Source organism: Scatophagus argus, chromosome 4, assembly GCF_020382885.2.
Source record: "Scatophagus argus isolate fScaArg1 chromosome 4, fScaArg1.pri, whole genome shotgun sequence".
In the NCBI taxonomy this organism is placed as follows: domain Eukaryota; kingdom Metazoa; phylum Chordata; class Actinopteri; family Scatophagidae; genus Scatophagus; species Scatophagus argus.
Genome location: NC_058496.1, coordinates 1,211,853 through 1,232,563, shown reverse-complemented (window position 1 = coordinate 1,232,563; position 20,711 = coordinate 1,211,853). Strand labels below are relative to the sequence as shown.

At 46.0% G+C, this 20,711-nt stretch overlaps 1 protein-coding gene across 1 annotated transcript in view; it reads left to right on the top strand.

Moving 5' to 3' along the window:
* Positions 1-3,531, top strand: part of LOC124057953 (leucine-rich repeat transmembrane neuronal protein 4) — a 35,611-nt gene extending 32,080 nt beyond the window's left edge. The window contains exon 3 of the mRNA XM_046386673.1: positions 2,353-3,531. The gene's annotated coding sequence lies outside the window, so the exon portion shown is untranslated. The remainder of the gene's footprint in view (positions 1-2,352) is intronic.
* Positions 3,532-20,711: the final 17,180 nt, after the last annotated feature.

Here is a 20,711-nt window from a genome sequence, read left to right as displayed (position 1 = left end):
TGTGTGTGTGTGTGTGCTTCACAAATCTGATAGAACCAAAAACTGCATACAAGCTATTTTGGAAGGACGCCATGGAAATGCATCCATGTGTTGCCTGGAGATGTCGTGGTGTTACAGCACAAAGTCCACTGTGAGGCTCAGGTTGCATCACGCTGCACCTCCTGGGTGAGCACACACACACACACACACACACACGAGCGTGTCACTGGTCAGGGTTACAGGTAACACGCATCACACGTGTGTTTTCGTACCTCTGTGGGTTTTGAAAGACGGGTCCAGTTCCAAACAGCAAACCACAAGCAGAGACGAAAACCGTCAGCCTCAGACTGAACATAACGATGAAAGACGAGGAGCCGCTCGTGTCAGCTTCTTCTGAGAAGGTTTAAATCAGTCTGCACAGTGATGGGAAGCAGGATATTCTTTGTGACTGAAGCCCAGCAGAAACGACCTGACGGCCGCTCTCAAAGCTTCGCATCGCACTTTATTTCACGTTTTCTTTTGACTGTTTTGAACGACACAAATCCCTCAAAATGCTATTTTAGTCCAAAATGAAGAGTCTTTTAAACTGTTTAGGAGGTCATAAGGAGCGTCGGAGTGTTTCTGTGCTGTTTATAGTGAGCACACGTATATAATAATAGCTCTACCTTTCAAAAAGATATGTTTCTATATGTGCAGAAAAGCCTTTTATCGTCCCACTTTCTGCAGCTCGGTGTGTTTTATGGCACCTTTGGATTTGAGCCGGGATTAACTGACTGACTGTGGAGGACAAACAGAGACGCTGAGGACACAAAGGTTGCAGAAAGAGAGCGAGAGGGCGATTGCTTCAACAAACCAAATCTGTATTGACTTCACCACTTACATCTTTGGCTTTTTACTGTTGCAGTAATTGGAGAAAACAAGTCCAGCATGCAGCTTTTCCCCCTGACAATTTGTACTGAGAACTCTGGAATCCAGATCCTCCCTCACACTCACTCGGCTCATTTCGCATTCGGAGCATTGTTGTTCATGAATTTTTTATTAAGTCCTCTGAAGAAGTGTGCAAAGTTCAGCAGCTGAATTTGACAATAGACTGTTTTCAACTAATCTTGCTATTAGAGAGCAGAGCAAACGGAAGCCTCTCGTTTCCGGAGAGGAAAACATAACCTTTGGAAAGCTGTGATTTTAAATGTAAACGTCTGAAAGGTGACAGCGCTGTGAAAGCTGACCCAAAATCTGATGCGAAAGCCATTTCTGCATCAAATCAGCTTTAAGCAAATCCTTTTGTGATCCTGTAAAGTAATCCAAGACATCATATTTTACAATAGACGGTCGTGTTACAACGAAGCAGGTGCTCCGGATGCTGCAGCCTGTGGTGGCTTTCACAGCAGACTAAACAGTGTTGGTTGTGACAGTACGTTCAGTCGTTAAAGGAGCAGTTCACCCAAAAATGGAGATTCAACTGAAGAAACTGGGAACTTGTTAAAAAGTTAAAACAAACCCGGCTCCATGCAGCTCATCCAGGGCGCTAACGCTTTTAGCTCAGCGGCTAAAGTGAAGGTTTTGGTTTAGCAAAGAATGAAAATAACATATTTTCATATCAGTTTGGGATCAAGACTTGGATTACACCAGATGAGCTGTATGGAGCCATTTTAAGTTTAGCCTCTGTTGTTTTTTTTCTTTTTGTTGTATTGTTTTAAAACGAGTGTTATTCAGATGTTTAGCAGAATGCTGTTTGGCTGATGTTGGTTTTCCTTCAGCCTGGGGGTGAGGAGATAAACACAGAATTCTTTGAATCATTTTTGGATAAACTCCTCTACGCTTCCTGCTGTAGCATCACGTGTTGCATGTGGATCATGTCACCGACACATCATGCACGAGCGCCTCCGTAATTTGTATGAAGGCACTGATGCTCATTAGGACATTAATATCAGTATCCCACGGACCGTGACGCAGCTCTGTGCCATTTAATTGACATAATTCAGACCACAGAAGCACATAAAACTAAGAGGGGCCTTTGAATCAGCAAAGTGCTTGTAATGTAATAAGCACTCTCTTCTAAATGGAGCCTTGACTCCATTTAAAGGAGGGTAGAAAATATGTGTGCACTCTTGCTTAAGGCTTTCATCTTGCATATAAATCACTCCAGCTGAAAGTGGGTGTTTGAGCGCCACAGATTTCAGGTCTTGGGGCGCGCACTGTATCAGCGGCCAAGGCTGCATTAATGACAGCACAGCGCCTCGACTGCACGAAGTAAATGAAGCCAATTCCAAACACTCTGAGAAACGGAGGCTTTTCTTTGGCTGATTTAGAAGTTTTATGTGTCCTTCTGTCTTTTGCTCTTCCCTCCCTGTTCTGATTTGTGTTTCTGTGCAGGTACCGCGGCAGCTCAGCGCTCTGACGCTGTACAGGTGTGAGCAGTCCGTCCTGGATTACTGCCACGCCCACCTGTCACTGCACCTCAGCGTGGGCACGGAGCCCCCAACTCAGGCGCCGGGAGGTCCGGGGCCGGCCAAGTACCACCCGGGCCTAATGGCTGCCCTCCCCTCTGAGCTGCCTTGCCCCCAGCCCCACTCCCTCCAGCAGTGAGCCGGGGACACTCAGAGGCTCTGTGTCCAAATTACTGTCCATCTGCTGCACAGAACCAGCGGACCACTCAGATGAAAGCTGTGTGGGAGGGAACTGGGAGGGGTAAAGAAGCAAAGGAGACAATTAATCCACTGCAGAGCATCCTGGAGCCAGGGTAATGAAAAATGAAAGTGAAAAATATTTCTCTGTGGAAATAAAGGGGTGCAGCAGTATTGATTAGTGGGCTTCTGACCTTCCTGACCCTCAGTGTCCTCAATTAGCAAAGGAGGCATGACTTTCCCCGGTCTGCTCTGCCTCTTGAGGAGTATTAACGATAATAATTTAATGATTTTTTAATCTTATTAAAACATATTTCCTCGACTGCTCCTCATCCGGGCACCTCTCTGCTGCGTCAGGTGAAGTAATCAAAAGCAAAGTGGTCTAAACAGAGCGTGGGGAACCGAACGATAAGCAGCCGAGAAGCAGAACAAATGAAAGATCAGCCGAGCTCAGAGGTTTTCTGCAGCTGTCAGTCACAAGTCTCTCTTCAACTCAAGTCCCTGAGAGTTTCCATCTCAAGAAACGAGCCGCCCAAATCCAATCAGCCGACACCAGAGAAACAAGTCCGGACATGACGGACAGTAATTGTCAAATGTAATGTACAGCCTACACAGTATCATTTACATGGTGACTTTTGATTTCCTGAATGATTTGTGATGTTTATCCTGTTATAATTAATTTAATGGAGCTGAGGGACATGCGGATGAAAAATAAACGGGAAGTACAGATCTCGGTGCGCCGGGAGTCCACATGTTTACTTTTCATCATCCATTTGAATCTCTCTTGTAGTTAATGGGGTTTTTTTCTTGTTTTTAAATGTGTTCCTCAACCAGTTATCCAATTGTGCCCTCATATTATCTACACGTGTGTGCTTTTTACCAGATGTTACGTTATAATATGTGGTAAATAAACTGTGGTAAACGATCAGTGGAATCAGCCGTGTGCTGTGTTTGGACAGCTGCGTGGGTGGTCGAGACTGAGCGCCACTGAAGGCAACACGGATTAATGATGATGATGATGATGGTGTGTCTGGTTTCCCCCTGACTGAGGAAGACCCTGATGGTAACTTTCACCTGTTTTATGTCCTTTGCTCACAGAGAGTGTGCGGCGAGCAGTGAAAGCTAAGTGTGATATAATTGGAGGGTTTGTTAGCAGGGAATTTACCGTCGTAGCACTCATTCATTTAGCCAACACAAACAGGCACAACAAGCCTGTCGACCTTTGAATCTGTGCACATGTTGGAGCTGTAGGAGCGACGCGTCCGGAGAGTTAGCATGAGGCTTTCGTTCTGGTTTAAACCGCGTGTTTATCTGCTCCACATGTTAGCATGGTTAGCTAACTAGCTTACCGTCTGTCTGTCTGTGAATGCAAGAATACGTATGAGCACAAAAACATCCATCCAAAATCAAAGCGAACAAACGTCTAAAATTCACTAAAGCTGCTGCTAATATGACAACAAAGCTAATTATATCATATGTGTTCAATGTTCAAAATGTCCTCCGAGTATATTGATCTAAAAATACAAACTATAAACTGTCTGGACACACGGCGTTAGCCTCAGTCTTTCAATATGGATCAGCTTTGATAAACAAAATGTTGCGTTATATAACAAATCAAATCATGATCATACACTCGCTGCATATGTTATTAAAATATATAACGTTACACATTTGTGTTGGGGGTTCAGAGGACATAACAGGGACGACCAATATTCTGTGGTTAGCAGAAGCATATTTACAAATGCTTTGGTTGTGGTTTGATCCACATGTGCCTGTTGTAGGAGCTCCACCCGCAGCAGAAGATTCCTCCACTCGTCCTCACGCGTGACGGAGCTGCTGGAGGAGTTTCCGTCGCACACACCAAACACTTTGACGGGCCGCACAGACGCGTCAGGTGAGAGGACCAGGACAGGTTTATGTGTCCGCATGCGTGCACACCAACAGCCTGAGGCGTCGCGGCGCTTCACCTTGTGGAGGAGGTCTGTGTGTGCAGCAATAAGGAAAATAATTAGCATCCAGAGCACGTTTTAAATCAACTGTGTGACTCATAGAAAAACAACACAAGTGCAAGATATTTTCATCCTGGAGTTTCATTCTGAGCAGGGAGAGCCGCTCATTGATTTGGGGATGCAGGAAAAAACCTTGAAATGATTCGACCTGTAATAAAGAATCAACTAAAATAGCCTGAAAAACATAACTGTTTGCAATTTTGTGCATACGCGCTCATGTCAGAAGGTCACTGGGGGAAAATCCGTTTTTAAAGGCCCACGAACAACAATCTCTGTGGTCTTTAAAGAGGCTGGCTGCTCGATATTTATATCCAATCCTATCACGGGCTTAATTTTCAGAGATGAAAAGTGTGAAGGTAGTGACAAGAGACGTTTTTTGGCTTGTTTTCCACCTGACATTTTATCTGTTTGGACAACATATTGCTCTCTCTGACAATCCGTTGGCACTTTTCTTGGAAAGTAGACACGAGCTATTTTCTCCCTCTTCGGAGCTGTCAAAGTAAGCCAGACAATGTAACACTTTATATTACGTGGGCTTAAAATCCTCTCATCCCTCATTCTGCTCCATTGATTTCATCCAGCGATCTTATTTCTGCGGGATTCGGGACGCCATCGAGAGAGCTCTACATTTACAAGACGAAGCGTAAGATAGCTTCCTCATTTCTTTCTTTGTGATTCAAATAGAGTAACTCTGTATACTCACATTTTCCCAAAATCCAGTCAATCCAGTTTTTGCTCTTGGCACAGTCTAACCTATATTTCTCTCTCGGATGGCATAACACAAAACAAGTGGGAATATTTACCTTTTCAAAGTCTAACGGAGCCGTCTCAGACTTGCGGGGTGAAAGGTGTACAAGCCTTCATGTTGGGCTGCACTTCAGGCTGTGGTGTTTTTATCTGGAAACATGGCGGCTTCGTCTCACCCACGAGCTCACGGTGTATCTGAAGTGTTTCTGATTTGAGGTCGAGCTCAAGTTTCTGCCTGTCTTCGTCCGCTCGCACGTCGCCCTGTCATTTTAGAGTGGTGTCGCGGCGGCTGGCGGGGAGGGCAGCTGTGAAAGCTCTTGATTTCCCGCGGGAGTTACTCTGCTGTGCCCACACTTTGAGATTACCTTTACCACCGCTATGACACTGCTGCTGCTAGTTTATTTTTAAACCGTCTCTTGAATCACAAAGCGATCGAGTGCTTTCCCGACACCTTTCGGGGTCAAAGGTACGGTCACTTTTCAACCCTCACAGTGACTCGTCACTCTGTCTCATTTTAATTTGGCTCAATCGGGGATCCTTTTGAAGTAAAAAATTCATTCCTATTCAGCCTTGTGATCCTCCATTTCAAGATTTAAAACTCTCTTAGTGTGGGCCGTCACTTTGCAGCATGACGGGAATGGACACCTAACCCCATATAACCCAGTAATCTACTTAAGTCTCCCTGTTTAGGGACTGTACAAAAATGATTGGGGTGGCAAGCAGCCTGAACTTTATCTTTCACTTAAAAGGACAGTTCACCCCCTAGTGAAAACTACATATTTTCCCCTTAGCTGTGGTGCTGCTTATCCATGCAGAGTTGTTGGTGTGAGCTGCAGAGTTTGGGAGATTTTGGCTATAGAGACGTCTGCCTTATCTTAATATAATGGAACAAGATGGCGCCAAAAACATTTGGAAAGACTCAACAGCCATTTCTCTTTCCAGAAATCGTGACCAGCTTACTCAAGATGATCCGCAGAGCTTGCTGTGAGCAGTTTCACGGAAGCTCTTCTTCCTTTCCATATCAGCGCACAGAAGAAGTGTGCATCATGGGATGAGGCTAGCTGACTAAGCTAACTAAATTTACAACAGTAATTATATGGCAAAAGAAGATTGAAATCAAGGGGGCTTCACATTTTGGATGAGAAAAAAAACCAAAACTTTAAACCAAATAACAAATGACAGCTTCCCTTTTTTCCAGGCCTAATAATTTTCATACAGTCCCTTACCCTTTGTCATCTGGCTGCGCAGTAACAAAGTCCTCATAAAAAATACATCTTCATCACTTGAAATAATAATACGCAATAAATAAGCAATTCACATGAGGATGTCAGTTTTATTGGATGAAGGTTTAATATCCAAGTCCAATATGTAACACAGGCTTTTCCTCGATTCCACAGATTTCCTGTGCAGAACGCTGCTTCAACAAAACACAATTGGGAACAGACTAAAAATGGGACGAGTACAGCATGATGCTGGAGTGAAAGCATGTTTGTTAGCAGCGGTGACAGGAAATGCATGGCTTCCTTTAAAATAAAGTTGTCAGAACAGAATGAAATTAGGTTTAAAAATGTCGGGCTGTGACCACAGCTGTTTGAGCTGCAGTCTCTGCTCTGAAAGCCGGCAGGATAATGCGTTGACAAAGGCTGCTGTTTAAATAGTTTCAGAATCCATCTCCCTCAATGTCGCTTTCATTGTGGAAAATACAAATCAATTATGGTAAACAGAGGCGTAGTTGAGTAGTTGTGCTGTGTGGTTTGTATCGGAGGCTGAATGCCACTCACTTTGCTCCATCAGGATTATGCTGGCAGTATGTGCTGTATAATGTGAGATTTCCAAATGTAGTTAAGCAGTTTCTCATTTACAGTAGCAGCAGTTTAGATGACAGGCAGCTGCGTAGGCTTGTTTCAGTGACAGCACCACCAGCATGGAAACAATAATATCTGTACCCCCCCAACAGATGTGCCTTTTGTTGTTATTTATTTATTATTTTATTGATTATTTATTTTCCATTTATTCCAGAAATAAAAGATGGTGTTCTAAGTGAGCACCAAGACTCTGCATTACTAAGTCTCTCATAAGAACTCTGCTGGCAGCATGTCGTACTGAAGTTTGTCAGGGTCAAGAGACGCCTGCTGGTGTCTCTCAGCGGCGACGCTGCTGATGACTGGCATCATGGCTGCTTAGCTGCTGCTTTAACATTAACGGAGAGCTGAAACGACATGAGACAGTCAGACAACAGTTTCCTAACGGGCTTCTTCACTACAGCATGATGTTCGTTCTGTAAACGATGCTCCCGTTCAGAGTCAAACCGACCATAAAGCAGGGCTCGCTTTGGGGCGGGTCAGATCCAATCAGGATGTCCTCCCCTGCTCCGTCCTCTTGTCCAAACATGGTCACTTCTGTGCCCAGGAAACTAAGATGGTGACGCTCGTTATGCCAGACTCGAGACTTAAAATGTCCACAAACTAATGGATGGGTGCCGTCACAGCAGGTTCCCACATCATTTCTGAAACACCTGTGGAAGACTGCTAAGCCTCGTAGACACCACGTCAGTGAGTAAGCAGAGGACACTCCCATAATTAACCCAAAGTATCATGTCTCCATACGGTTTAATAATGCTTCAGCTGCTGTGTGTGGCTTCATGTTTTAAAGGTGTTACATATCCACTTAGTCTCCCTTGCATAATAATTATACTGGTCACCATGCGCTGCTCGGTGCACCGATTGGTATTTGTGCTGAGGAAAAAGGTTGCTAGGCAATCCATTGAGATCTAAGAAAAGGTCTGTATGAGATGTGGCGAAGACAGAGAGCTGGCAGTTGCTGGGTAAACTGCAAGTAGACAATCAAAGTCATATCACACTGAGCTGGCGAGCAGAAAGAGAGGAGCGAGCTGCCGTTTGCCTCCTGCCCTCACGCAGCAACAGGCGCCACCAACAGTTAAGTGCACTCCAAATTAGTCTGTGATTGATTATTTTATTTAGAAAAAGAGAATTAATTAAGAATTAATCACACTCTATTCAGAATATTACACACTTAAACCCTGACGTGGCTCAGGATGTGGTTTTGAGCTCTGATTTTGAGTGAAGGAGGTGGCGTGATTGGGTTCACATCCTGTGGGGCGAACACCCCCCCCACACACACACACACACCTCCCACAACGAGCATCTGACAACAAAAAAAACTGAATACATAAAGGACTTGTTGACGAAACAGCACAAATGTCTTCCATCTTCCACCGGGCCAAGTTCTCCCGCTGATAAGGCACACGGCGGGACACAAGTCGAATCTCGCTGCCTTTCAGCTCAATACTCAGGTGTGGCCGTGTGGCCTGCGGCGTGCGGGGGATTTATGGCGGGGAAGACTGTAGCTGTCATGTCCCTGCAGCAGCACCACTGCTCAGCATCTCTGCCAAGGCGCAGTTTACTCTGCCAGCACTGCCCTTGCATCCCAATGAGCTGCATGCAGGAAACGGCTAATGTTACAGCCTCTCATCATGTGTCCAGGGATATGAGCTCAATTAACTCAACATAAGCACTGTCAATGGGGATCAAAACAGATACGGGCCTCGTGTTCCGCCGTGGCCATAATTACAGTTTGTGTAACAAACAGAGAGGCACAAAAAGCAGGATTGGACCGGCGTGACGGACCGCTTTCATGTCCTTTGTGTCGCACCTCTCGTTTTGGGCCTGTAATCCATCTTTTAGTGCACCGGCTGGGGCATTATGGGGCCGATCTCGGGAGCCAGGGGATAAAGCCAGAGGATGCTCCATCGGTTTTAGCTCGCTGCACTGATTTACATCTCAGTGGCAGAAGGCAATTCATGACTTGCGGAAATCCAGCATTTTTTCCTTCCCTCCTTCTTTTTCCACACAGCTGAGAATCTATCACGGCGGATCTGATCGAGACAGGCTACGGGAAGGATCCCCTCGCATCGTGTTTGTGGGGATACTGAAGCAGCCGGGGAGGCTGCTTGTTGCTGTTTGAGGGGTCCAGAGAGTCCGGGACCAGGACCCGGTGCACGTCACTGTGGGAAATCGGCTCCTTCATGTTCTTTGTGTGTTCGTAACAGGTCGATGACATGTTTCATAACTCGTTCAGAAATGACTCATGGATTTTCAACCACCTCTTTTCCCCTAAATTCATTTTACTGTCACATTATCTAACTGGCTGCAAGTCTGGAATAAAAGCACAGGGAAATAAAGCAATTAGAAGAGCATTCAGCACCCAAAACGTTTTGTATTTACTTCACTTCTCTTGTAATGAAGCTCTTAGACAAATCTGTTGTTCTTCTAAATGTAGAATCAGCCTGCGTGGTCAGAACGAGACCCCCCCACCCCCGGTCTCCTGTTCTTATTACATTTAGTCACTAAATTAATCTACAACTAATCTCCTGTTTATGTTTTTATGAGTCGCACAATTAATTTAAAATCATTTAAGTGTATAAAAAGGATTGTAAACGAGCAAATGCGGCTGGAAATTAGGCTTTTAATTGCCGTTAAGCCTGGCCATTACAGCTACTGGTTCATATTTCTTCAGCAGCGTCGCAGGAATACAAATGTTGTGATGTGGTGCGGAGCAGAAATTAGCCCTCCTTAAAAGAGACTGTTTAATAGTTGTTTTCTCGTCTGTCTTGTGGAGCATGTTGTTTGTGTGTGAAGCCGAGGGGCATCGTGTGTGCGCTGCAATGAGCTGATTTATTAAATTGTTTGCCTCACAGCAGCCACAAATATCCCCGATATTACAGGGGAGCCGGAGACTGTTGACTGGTGCATCGCTGCCGCAAAATGATAAATTACAACAAGAGCAGCCAGTGAAATCCCTCACAGTCACACAGAGACACCGGAGACGTCCACGGGCAGGACTTCAGCTGCTCCTCACGCCACAAGCACAGGACCCTTCCTGAATGAGCCAGTGCTTTTACTGTCTTTTACCTGTAAGGGACATTTTTCCATGAGACTTTCTAACTCTGATCTGTCGATGTGATTAACATCTGGCAAATAAGGTGATCGTCTCCATTCAACGAAGCCGACTGAGTGGACAAAACGAAGCGGTTAGATCCCCAAAGAGCTTCGTGTGAATGTGGACAGAAACGAGTGTCACGTGAGCGCGACCCGCGACGTGAAGAGACGACACGTCCGTCTGACTTCACAGCTCGGTTTGTCTTTCTGCTGCGTTTTCCAAACTGCTTCGCCGCCACCCACAATTTCTTTTTAACTGTTTTTATTCCATTTGTGAGAAGCTTCTGTGCGTTTCAGAGCCAGTGCAACTTTTTCAAACACCAATATGCTAAAGCAGCTAAATGCTAACATTTCCTTTTGTCGGTTCAGGTTTGGTTTTCGATGCCGAAGCTCCCCGTCACCGTTCTAGTCCCGTTTCTCTGTCATCTCAGTTTGCGCCCGTCCTGACGGCAGCTGCAGGCTGAACAGACCACGTGAAGAGCGCCACCTACAGAAACCCAGACTTCTGGACGTGCAGCGCATATTCACTGCAGGAATCAGCACCAAAGACGTCGCTGAATCTGAAGGATTACGACCGTGTGACCAAACCAAAGCCAAGAACCGTGACAGACTTTCGTGTTTGCTCAGGTGGCTGTTAAAACCATCCGCTCCCCTCAAACTGCTGGCTTCCCTTCGCCGGAGTGTCGCTCAAAAGTTGGCTTTTTATTAAACCAACTTTTACACTAAACACATCTTTTAAGTATAAGGATATTAAGTGGCGCTTTTTACAAACAACAAGGCGGCTGTTGACAGCAGCACATCCCACAGCTGCTAAGCGCTCGTCCACGGCTGAGAAAAGCGTCAGTCCTCTCCGAGTGCTGCTCCACGCCGTCACCTCGTCTCTGCTGCTACACAAGCTGCAGAGAACCTCTCACACCTGTCAGCTCCAGAATCACCCACACAATCTCTGCGTTTGTCTGCCTGCCCCGAGTAACAGCTCATCAGCTCCCAGGCTCTGTGGACAGACACTGCACCTCACACACACACACACACACACACACACACACACACACACACAGACACAGACACACACACACGCCGCCTCCTCCGCTGCCATCCAGACCTGCACATCCATCATAATTATGCTCAGCAGGAATTCAAATGGCTGCTCGTGCTTCAGAGCTGAGGAACGTTGCACCGGCTCCCCTGCACATTATACACGACAAACAAAACCTGAGAACATCACAATCCATTGTGGTTATTTCTGTTTACCGACTGCTTCAGTTGATTCAGCAGGAATCTGCAAAAGAGAAGAAGAAGAAGAAGACAAACTGTCTGTGCTTCCCTGCAACATGAAGATGACTTGGATTACCTGCAGGCTGCAAACTCACCTCTGAAGAACCACGTGGGATCCGCTCTGTCCACTGCAGCTGAGAGCGAGCCGACGTAACCCTCCGCCGCGTGGCCTCCCGCGGGTGACGGAGCCGGAGAGGGTGGAGGACTGAGGTCTGTTTTGCGCTTAACAATTTAATTTCCTTCAGAATCCCCTTCAACTAACAACATTTGAAATAAAAATGAAGAAATGATTTAATTTGCGGCCTTCACAGACCACCATCAGCAGCTGTTTGAGGAGCCCTCAGCTGTGTGTGTTTGTGCATGCGTCCGCTTCATATTTTCTGTGTGTCACACGAGGCCTTGAATGCACCGCAGTGTTTAACAGGATCAGCCTGCTGCGGACTAAATGCTGCTCTGCAAAATTAAATCAGCTTGAGCTGTGCTGTTTATGAGCAGAGTCCATTCGCCGCCGCTCTGCCTTCAAGTCTTCGGCTGACATGTTCGGTCACGGGGCAATGAAAAAAGATCGGATTATTTTTCTTGAAAATGGGATTATTCTCTAATTTAGCGCTAATCCTTTTTTTTCCAGCTGGTGTTGCATGAGATTCAATAATGAAGAACGTCTGCTCGGGTTCGGGCTTCTCTGCTGCAGCAAGTCCACACATAATAAAGGAAAAATGATGTCACCTTCGGGACGAGGAAGGAAAGGAAAGATGAGAACCGTAAACGTGAATCACAAATCATAAAGTTTTAACTCCTTGAAAGTGGAAGGTTGGATGAAACTCGGGGGAGATTAAGTGAGATTAAAAATACTTAATACCTGGCAGCTCATCATTGGGCAGCTTTCCATGAAGCGGTGACACGAAAGGTGACTTTGACACCACGAGTGGAGCTGAGGATGACACTCCGTCATGTGGGAGCAGGACTTTCTCCTTCCTGTTTCGGAGCAACAGCTGCTAACGAGCTGCTACCGAGCTGCCAAAGCTGCGGTCACTTCTGGCGCTTCAACATGGATCCTAAAATCTTTGTCGAGATTTTGTTTGGTTTATAAAAGCTGCTGTGAGGAGACCTCGTGCTGCATTCATTAAAGCAGCAATCACGCAGCGCGAGCCCGTCGTTTAGTTTGGGTCTTTTATTAACGTCCATGGGAAACTGTAATACTGGCCATGCATTAAAAGTGTCACTGATCGGGTTGCAGTACTTCCACACACAGTAATGTTGGCTCTATATCTTAAAGTCTCATTGACTGGGGCACAGCCAGTCCGTGTTCAATTTCCCCCAGCAACAGTAATGTTCCCCTGAATTAAATTGGTTTGCGAAATTGACAATATAGGAAACCATTTTGGAGAGATAAAATTATTTTTGGTACAGTGAGAGCAAAGCGCACATCCACCTCTAAGTGATTTCAGGGGTACAGAAATCAATAGCTCTCTAGTTGCATTTCTGCCAAGTTGATGGAGGTGGTCGAGTACAGGTGCAAAGATAGATCAAGTCGGAAATCAATCAAATCCGAAGAATTCCATTTGAAAGGCGAGAAATGTAGGGCACTGAAGTGAGCAGGAGTCAATTTTAAAACTCTGAAGGCTCAGTCATGTCGGGAGGGCGCGAGCCATATTGTCCGGGGAGGACGCCTTAAAAACCGTAATCACGTTGCCCACTCAACAGAACGACCTGCTTTACCCGCCGCTAGGAAAATGAAAATTTAAGCCCTTTTAAGAGTATAAAACATTTAATCTGACTTAATCTACTTAACTACCTGGTTGGGCTTTGCACTGCTTGAAGAGAATGTAATTTAACATCCCGAGCACTTAAACTGTCTCGACCGGTTCTTACCTTTGGGCCTCGGATGATAAGGCGTATTTCTTCCTCTGCGGTTTGTTTTGATGCATTTCAGCCGAGAACAATGGCACACGCTGTGCTGATTTCCTTTATCGCTGGACGTGACCTTTTGGCGGGTTGAGAAAAAGACTCACCTGTGAAATGTCACAACACTATCCTGGATGTAATTGTATTTTGCGGGGGAAACAAACAAATAAAAAACAGAAGAGGGTGTCGAGCACAGAGGTGGTAACTCGCAGGGTGACAGGAAGTCATCTGATGTGTGTGTTCAGGTGCAAACATCGACCAGCACACTTTCTGGCCTTTTAACACAGTGGAAATTACATTCCTCTGGTCGGAGCCGACGGCATCACGGCCCGTCTGTACCTGTGTGTCCCCAACGTAATCCTGGCAGAAAACACACTTTACAGCCAACTGCTCGCCTCTTTGCTTTAAAGGACGCCGTAAACCTCCGAACAGCAGCGACAAAACTGCTCGTCGGGGTTTTGACAATCATGACTGCATGCGCTCAGGTCCTTTTACATCACAGGATGTCAGGGAGGAAAAATTACGACAGGAACATGCAGAGAATTTGTGTAAATGGGAAATAAACTGGCGTAATAATACAACAGTTTTTCAAAATAAATTGTTTCGTATTGGAAACAAAGCAATTCAGTTCCCTCAGGGGCAAATCCGCAGGACGGCCTGATGTCCTCCAAAGATTTGAAATACACACAGTTTGCCTTGTTCTTCTTTCTTTTATTCTTTTTTAATTTACTGATACACTAGAAACATCTCAAGTCATATCTCAGGTTAGTCCTGTTAACTTGAGCAGTGAACAGCGTTTACTTTGAAGGAACCTTATGAGATGATAATGATTGTTCCAGGTATTAGTCACACCCCAGAGAACAGAGTAATAGTTTGACACAAGCTTTAAACTGTCATTGTAAAACACATAAAAATATAAATTAATGGTCTTTTTTTTTTCTTTGGTAAGTGAGCACATGATATAAACCACCGACTGTGCATAATTCTTGAATTTCCCTCGGGATCAATAAAGTATGTATCTATCTATCTAAAGACGACATGAGAGCTCCTCAAAAGTGAAGCCCAAACACCTGGACGCCCCCTGGTGGATGGCTGCAGTACAGCTCATAAGCTCCTCCCCCTACATGTTAGCAGATGGGACATGAGCCAAACTAAAAACTAAAAAGTACACATCAAATAAATTTTTCCCAAAGATGGTTTCTGTCATTTTAGGATGTTCTTATCACACTGATGTTTGTTCAAGTGTTAGTTTGATTAGTTAATTGAAAGTTTAGTTAAAAAGGGACTGAAACATCATGACTGACAGCTGAATGCTGTTCCTGATTGGCTCACGCTCCAACTCCAGATCACTACTACACAGACTCTGGCTCCAAATGAGGTCAGCTTGTGTCAGGGATGTTTTGGCTTCACTTAAGTACAGTGAGAGGAAACGCGTCGGCCATCTTTACGCATGTCAGTGGATAATGTCCTTCAAGGTGTCCCTCACCAAGGAGTTCAGACGAGGAGACGAGGAGATTAACACCGAGGAGAGGATGTCATAAAGTCCTAAAGTCCAGATTTGTTGGAAACGAAGAGAAAAAGCAGCAGGTGTGTAGCAAACACAGTTAACCTAAACGTGCACGCAGAAGTTTTATTTGGAATGTTTTAAAGTGCATGAAAGGTTTTCTTAAACTTCAGAGAACACTGGAAGAACTGTGTCAGTGCTTGGCGACTCTGCCTGCAGGTCTGCGGCGGACGTCAGGCTCCAGCACTTAGCGCTCGAGGTCAGACAAATCGAGCAGGTATGTACATGACAGGTACGAATAGCTGTTTGTGCGAGCAGCCATAATTGCGCCGATAGGAACCATTACCTGTCCTTCCCAGGTGAGATTATCAAGTCAATGGTCTTGAACTAATGACCAGAACATTGAGCACAGGCCTGTGCGAGCTGCTCAGCGCCTGAGAGGAAATCTGTCTGAGATGAAGCACCAATCAGCCTTCCACAGCTCCTGCGAGGAGACTTACAGACAAATTAGTGTCTTTTATAAGAGCCGACGGTCAGGAGTCAGTAAGTTTGAGCTTAAAGGGTATTGTAGACATCGAACGCCGATACAAGGAGAGAAATAATGCTGACAGTCACGAGTGTTTCACTTCAGCTGTTACCTTTAAATACACAGTGTGTGTTTGAATCTGGGTTTGAACACTGCTGGAAACACAAAGTTGTTGTCGCAACGCAGGAACGTGATGCGTCTTCAACACCCTCGATTTCATAGAACTTCTCAAAATGTGACGTGAGAACCGCCATCCCAGCTGTCTGGTTCAGTGTCGGAGTCCTGGATCAGATGGGTGATAAGAAGGATACAAAACAGCAGCTTTTGTATCTGCTGAGGCTTTAATAGCACCACATCTGCTCACCTCAAAGTAAGAGCGAATCATAATCTCACACCTGCTGCTCGCTTTCGCTCAGCTGCACCGGCAGATAAATCTCACGGACTGGCACACAAATGCACACATACACGCTCAGACCGGCGGTGTGGATCCAGACGTCTGAGGCCAAACATCTGGAACCGATGCTCAGCTTGAGTCTCTCTGATCTTATTGAATTATTCTCCTTCTGAGAAGAAGGTAGACACTTTGAAGAAGTCACCTTCACCTGAAGCACGAGTACATGAAGTACTAAAATGAATACTATGTTTCCAAGGCAAGCCTGTTAGCACCGTCTAATCCACCTCAGATTGGCAGGGTCGGTCTCAGAAGCGGTTTGAGGATCACCCGGCCTGAGTCTTACAGCCGCCACACTTGCTGGTTGCCATGTTTTGGCCATGGGATTAAATATTGAGGAAAGCGGTGTAGCAGCGGCGGTCTTTGTTCCCATCACACACGTTAAGGGCTGATATGATGAAAGCTCTGCAGCGCGAGCAGCGTGTGTCTTCAGATTGTAGTCGACACTCTGGGGGCCCGCAGTCTCACATGGCTTCTGAAGGCTGTCGGTGTTTGATATTTACCAGCATATCTACATCTGTTCCTCTTGTCTGTGCCGGTATTAGAAGTTTTTGTGTTTCACTTCTCGATTATCCGGCTCTGTGGAGCTTCCTGTTGTCCGCTCAGCCGCCCGGGGGGAGCAGTAAGTCTCTCAGACAGCAGTCCATATGATGTCTGAGGCTTAAAAAGAGTTTCAGTCCTGCTGAACATTGCAGCTTTAGGTTAAGTCGTTATAGGTGAAATGCAGCTGATGAATTACTCTCCGCTCATCCACTCACGCAGCATTCATCAGAGAGCAGAATACATTAAAGCTAATTGAGCTTTCTTGCCATTTGGGCTGTATTAATTGAAAAGCCATCACTGCCAGCCATGCACCAAATGACCACATTAACTGTCAACATTATGTTTGACATCCTACCAGATGAAGTAGTGCTCGGGGAGCTCTCAGCGGGCTCTTAGGAGCGCCAGGCGAGCTATGCCTGTGTGTAGGTGGTCAGGACGGAAGTCGAACAACAAATTGCCGTCTCGTTGCGTCACTGGTGCTAATCACCGATGGATGGATTTGTCGTGTCATCCAGGATTGGCGTCTGCTGGGATGAAACAGCACAAAGTTTCACGGTGCGTCGTGGGTTCAGACGGAAACGGAACAGAAAACGAGCCCCGGAGTCTATTTAGAGACGAGCGCTTTGCAAGCTGTTTTCCTCTGTTTGCACCTCATTTCTGCTCGCAGCGCGTCTGTCATGTGCCTGCCAGATATTTCCACCCTCGCTGCTCTCTGGGTCTCGCCCTGTTTGACTATCTGAGCTTGTGTTTCGCAGCAGGAGGCCTGGAGAATCAGACGCAGACTCCCGTGTGCTTTGGCGCTGGCTGCAGTGCGCTCGGCGCCGCGTGGCCCCGTGCAGCCTGTCGCTGCTGGGATGACAGCAGTATTTAATTTTAACACAAAGGTATATGCCAGATCCCTGCAGATACTCTCTGAGTCGTGTACTTGCTCAGGGATTATGTGGCACCGAGCTGCGCGCTGCAGTTGCTTAGCTTTTTGTGAAATGCTTAAAAAATCAAATCACCATGAAGTTTACCGACAGACAGACAGACAGACAGACAGACAGACGAGATGAGGCTTTCAGAACGACATGCAAATCAGTCACGACACACAACACTCACACGAAATTTATCACATGTGGTGATGCATTTTGAATGTATAATGTAAGCCAAAATAAAAGGAAGTACAACAGGCTTACAGTGTTTTTAATGTTGCCGCGTCTTTCACTGGCTGTAAGAAGAAAGAGCTTCTGAAACAGCCACATCCCTCTGAACATAACCCACTGAGCGGCAGCCTCCACACGGCAGCACGTGCTCCCCTGTGCCACTCGGTCCCTGGTGTGAAAACTTTTCCTTAATCCCACCTCGAGGACGTTCTTGAAGCTGCGACGTGTCTCCAGGGATTCGAGTTCGTGCCTGCAGAACCTCATTTCCATTGTGGCTCGGCTGGTAATGGTGAACGGGGTGAATGGTAACGGGTGGAGAGAGGGGGGTGGGGTGCAAATCTGGTGAATCAAGGTGCAGGTGGTGCAGCTTGTTATTTTTGTGGGTGGAGGCCAGGGCACACGTGGAACAAAAGCTGTGTCTTCTCCAGCGAGACAGTTTGGTGATGGGGTGACGAGTCCAGAGGAGACCTGAAGTTATGTCTTCAACTCGGTGCTTCTGGAAGCTTTAAGAGCTCGACATTCGAGAGTGTTTGACAGGGTGTCTTCGCTTCGCCTGCGTCACATACGCAAGCCTCATGTCAACATTTGTACAACACCTGTCGCACACCTGAGCTGACTTTCACGTCGGCTGCTGGCCTCAGGTGTCACACGTGTTTGTTTCAGCATTTGGTCGACACCACCAAGTGGTCCTCGTGCTCATCACAAGGCTGAACCCTGAAACACAAAGCTTCAACATATTTGCGCTGCACTAATGTGGATGAAGGTATAAAACAAACCTCGGTGGTTTGCAGAAGCGCACACCAACACCAACATGGACTCTGGTCGGGTTTCCTCGGCTCTTTGTTTCAGTTTTCTGGCCCACAGATTTGCTGTTTTGTTTCGGTCACATTCGCCTCATTTTCCGGACACGAGAAGCTGGTGAAAACAGCAGCAGATTGAAAGGCCTACAACACCTGCTGACGTTTGGCTTCCTCAACTTCAAATGTCCAGAAACTGAGTTGACATTTTCGATCAACAGCCAATGATTAGTTACTCCACCGATCAGGATCATCCCTGAGATTAGAAGCTCATGTTGCACTCGTGCTGAAAAGGTTAACTTACATTTCGCAGTGGTTGCTTTAACGCCAGGCGAAGCTGCAGAATCAGAACATGACGATGCCATCATGGGCTAATAGACCTGCTCAAACCTTCAGGAACACGGGGGTCCACAGACAACAGCCGGATTGTAATCCTGTTACGACAGGCTCTCTGCTCAGACAAATGAAATCATGTGCTGCAAGTGGAGGGAGGCCAAGTTTGCATAAATAAATTAAGAAACAGATTTTCTTCCACCCCCTTCAGTGATAGCACCTGGATTCCCTGAACAGAAAAGCAGCATAATTTAACTGATAAGGGCCTCTAAATAAATTGCACATTCAGACGGGTCTTCGTGTTCTGCTCCCTTAAAATGTGTGACATATCAGTCATTTTTATTCCTACAGGACAGACAGAGGGAATGTGACTCCGGTAGGTGAACTGCTGAAGCCTTAAGCCTGCATTCTTTCTAATGTCCAGCAGGGGGCGACTCCACTGGTTTCAAAAAGAAATCTGATTGTATGTGAGCTTATGAGAAAGTTCTGACCTCAGTAAACGGTTTCTGAATGAGTCTCAGTCACTGGTTTCAAGTCTTCTTTGCTTCAGCGTGATGTTCATTTGGTAAATTATGGTCCCGAACAGACCATAAAGCAGCATGTCCCCGGGTTCAGGTGTCCACCCCAGTTTCACCTTATCATCCAAATTTGCTCGCTTCTGCCTACAACACACCAAGATGGCGACTGCCGTATCATCACACCCGAGGGTTCAAAACACAAGTCCACAGACCAGGATGACAACATGAATGTGCATTACACTCAAATCAAACGTGTTCGCGCAGTGTATGTGTAATTATTGTCACTGCCAGAAGGGGGAGACAAAAGCTCCACACTGCGTTTTTAAAGCAATGGATAAACTGTTGAAATTCCATTCCAAACTGTAGGAAGTTAACTAAACTGACCTAAATGTAACAATTCAACTATGGAAAGTGATTATAATGACACCAACTTTTATAAAATAGTGTTGAATAACACTGAGTTCAAAGTCAGTCTGAGTGATGAGTGGAGTCCAACACGTGGTCCTTGAACTCTGTAGCCAGACAAAACACACCTGTGTTGACAGCGTGGTATTAATAAGTGCACACACTCGTGCAAAGTAAAGAGGGAGTACATAATAATGTGTGAAAGAGTTAATGAGCTCCGGCTTCAAGGGCTGTCTCCACCGCGAGCTGCAGGAGCCGACACTCCATAAGGGTGGATGGATGGGGTCATCCAGGTGAGCTGCTCCAAGGTTGCTGTGTTATTGCATCTTGCCCAATTATATAAAGTCAATACCAAAGTGTTTTCACATCTGAAGTCATTAGGCTCGGCAGGGACCCTTCCCTGCTGCTGCAGTCACCAAAGCTACACTGTGAAAAGCCCTGGACTTTATTACAGCCACGAGGTCCGTCGAAAGGCCTTGCAGCTCGATGAATGTCTCTTAGCGGCAGGTTATCCTGGCAGCTTCGGAAAGAAAATAAACTTCATCCTGAAGCCACAGTACTTGGTGGCTCGTCTGGCAGAACATGTGTGAGGTGTGCAGCTTCTCCCGAAATAGTTTCATTACCCCGATTTGGCTAAGATCGATGACTACAGCTTTAATTTAAAGTCCCTAAAAGGAAAATTATGCTAAACATTTCATTATCCCGACTCTGAAGAAATTATAGGCTGAATTAAAAAAGGGAACTGAAATGAGGACTTCACTGACACTGAGAATTCCCATTAGTGACCAAGAAAATGAACGATATTTCATCAAAGCCTCAGATGACGGCTGTGCTTCATTCACTCCCAGCAGCTGGATGTGCCTTTCACCCGCACCAGCCTCACACTCGTGCTTATCTGCACTTTGACAACGTAATACCCGAGTTTCTCCCTCTGTTTAATCTGATTATTTAGTGCACCGTGGAGAACGATTTTCAACAATGAAGAGGAGAAA